Source organism: Belonocnema kinseyi, chromosome 8 (assembly GCF_010883055.1).
Source record: "Belonocnema kinseyi isolate 2016_QV_RU_SX_M_011 chromosome 8, B_treatae_v1, whole genome shotgun sequence".
Classification (NCBI taxonomy): domain Eukaryota; kingdom Metazoa; phylum Arthropoda; class Insecta; order Hymenoptera; family Cynipidae; genus Belonocnema; species Belonocnema kinseyi.
Window position 1 is genome coordinate 94545835 of NC_046664.1, and position 2541 is coordinate 94548375.

Below are 2541 nucleotides of genomic sequence, written 5' to 3' on the forward strand. Positions count from 1 at the left end.
GGCACGAAAAATCACGTTTTTTTTTGTTTAAACTGCATTTTGGGATAATAAATAAATTTTTTGAGGAATTTCATTGGCACCGTCGGAAAGAGAAGATCTTAAACAATAAAAATATATGTGTCTCAATTTTTTCTAGTGTCGAATAGTCTTAGTTATTGGCCGTTGAAAAACAGTGTACCGGTAGTGGCGTTTTGGCCGCTTAAGGGTTAAAATTAAATAATTTTGTTGAAAATTCATTTATTTTGTTGAAAATTTGTCTTTTTTTGTAGATAATTAATTTTCTTGGTCGACAATTCATCTGATTGGTTGACAATTCAACAACTTTGTTGGAAATAATTTTTTTCCGTTAAAAATTATTTATCTTTATCTGAAAATGTAACTATTATAGGATTGATTAAAAATTAATCGTATATATTGGTTAAGTTTAAAAATCGTTTTTTTTTTATAGAGCATTAATCTTTTTGGTCAAAAATTCACATTTTCCCTTGAAAATTTAACAATTTTGTTGAAAATTCGTTTTTTTTCCTTGTTCAATTCAATTTTTTATCACAGCTTTTATCTGAAAATTGAACTATTCCATTTTTGGTTCAACTTTATCCTGTAAATTGTATTAGTTAAAACACTAATTATTTGCTAGAAAATTAATTAATTTGTCTTCCATTATGACTTGAAATATTATTTCAGTCTAAAAAATTTTTATTTTTAACCAATTCAATTTTGAAATTTTTTAATTAAAAAAAGAAAATTTCGTTAATTATCAGAAATATTTGACCTTTCATTTAAAACAATCAATTACAAACAACTGTTAAAAACTATACAAATTTGAACAGAATGGTTCGAACTAGAAAGCCTTGAATTGTTAAATTTGTAATGAGCTAAATTTGAAGTTTAAACGCTACAATTTTAATTTAAAAAAGATTCAGAATTAATTTAAAACTTGAAATTATTTCAAATAATTTGAAACACGATTTAGACTTTTGCAGATTTAAAAAAAAAGCTTTCTGAGAATTGTATAATATTTAAAAAGAATAACAAAAACTGTTGTGATTGCTAAGAACATTGAAAATGATTTTTTATTTTGACAAATAAATTTTAAGTAAGTATTTGAAAACATTTAAAAAATTAAAAAAAAAGAATCCGGAAGATTTTAAGGAAATTTTTTTATTTTGCGGTTTTTTTAATTTTAGGAAAAAATCTAATTAATAAAATGTTTCAATTTTCAACACAAAAGTTTACTTTTTAACAAATTAAATTAACTTTCTATCAAATAATTTGTGTTTTAACTAATACAATGTACAGGATAAAGTTTCAACCAAAAATTGAATAGTTCAATTTATAGATAAAAGCTGTGATAAAAAATTGAATTGAACAAGGAAAAAAAACGAATTTTCAACAAAATTGTTAAATTTTCAAGCGAAAAGGTGAATTTTTGACCAAGAAGATTAATGTTCTATAAAAAAAACGATTTTCAAACTTAAGCTATATATACGATTAATTTTTAATTAATCCTATAATAGTTACATTTTCAGATCAAGATAAATAATTTTTAACGGAAAAAATTTATTTTCAACAAAGTTGTTGAATTGTCAACCATTCAGATGAATTTTCGACCGAGAAAATTAATTATCTACAAAAAAAGACAAATTTTAAACAAAATACATAAATTTTCAACGAAATTATGTAATTTTAAAGTCAAAAAGACGAATTATCTAAAAAAAGTTGAATTTCTTAAGCGAAAAATATGAGCTTTCAATCAATGAGTTAAACTTTCAACCAAATAGTTAAATTTTCAACTATAATTATTCAAAAAACGTATTTTTTCACAAAGTAGTTCAACTCTTAGTGAAATAATCGACTTTTAAACCCAAGAAGATGTACAGTTCATATTTAAACCAAACAATTGCATTTTTGACCAAAAAAGATACATTTTCCACCAAAAAGATTAAATTTCTACTAAAAAAGGTCAATTTAATTTTAATAAATTCTTTAATTTTAAAATCAAAAAGAGTATTATCTACAAAAAAACTGAATTTTTAACCGAATGTAAAGGAAAATAGTTGAATTTTCAACTATAATTATGTATGTATGTATGTATTTAATCTCTCCCTTTTACGGGTTTGAGGGCCACCGCTCCTTGTACATATATTTACAATTCCATCCTTAGTCTAACTTAACTACTACTTATATTCTACTCTTTCGCATTACGTAGGATAAACAATAGTGACAGTAGTGATATTAATTCCTAAAATGAGCGAGCTTCCAGGACTTCCGTTTCCTCAAAACCATAAAAAAATGCATTTTCCACGATATTTAAAACAATTTTCGTTTTTTACTGTCCCTTTTCAGAATCACCCGTTTGGCTCTGCCCTACTCCCTTGCTTTCCCCTTACTTCATCCAATTTCTTCATCCACATCACTCCCTGTCCACTACCATCCGATATCCATCTTACACACTCATCCACACTCAACTGTCCCTCTTCCTCTCCTGTACATCTCTCTAATACATGCGCCCATGACTCCATTTCGTATCCACATACTCTG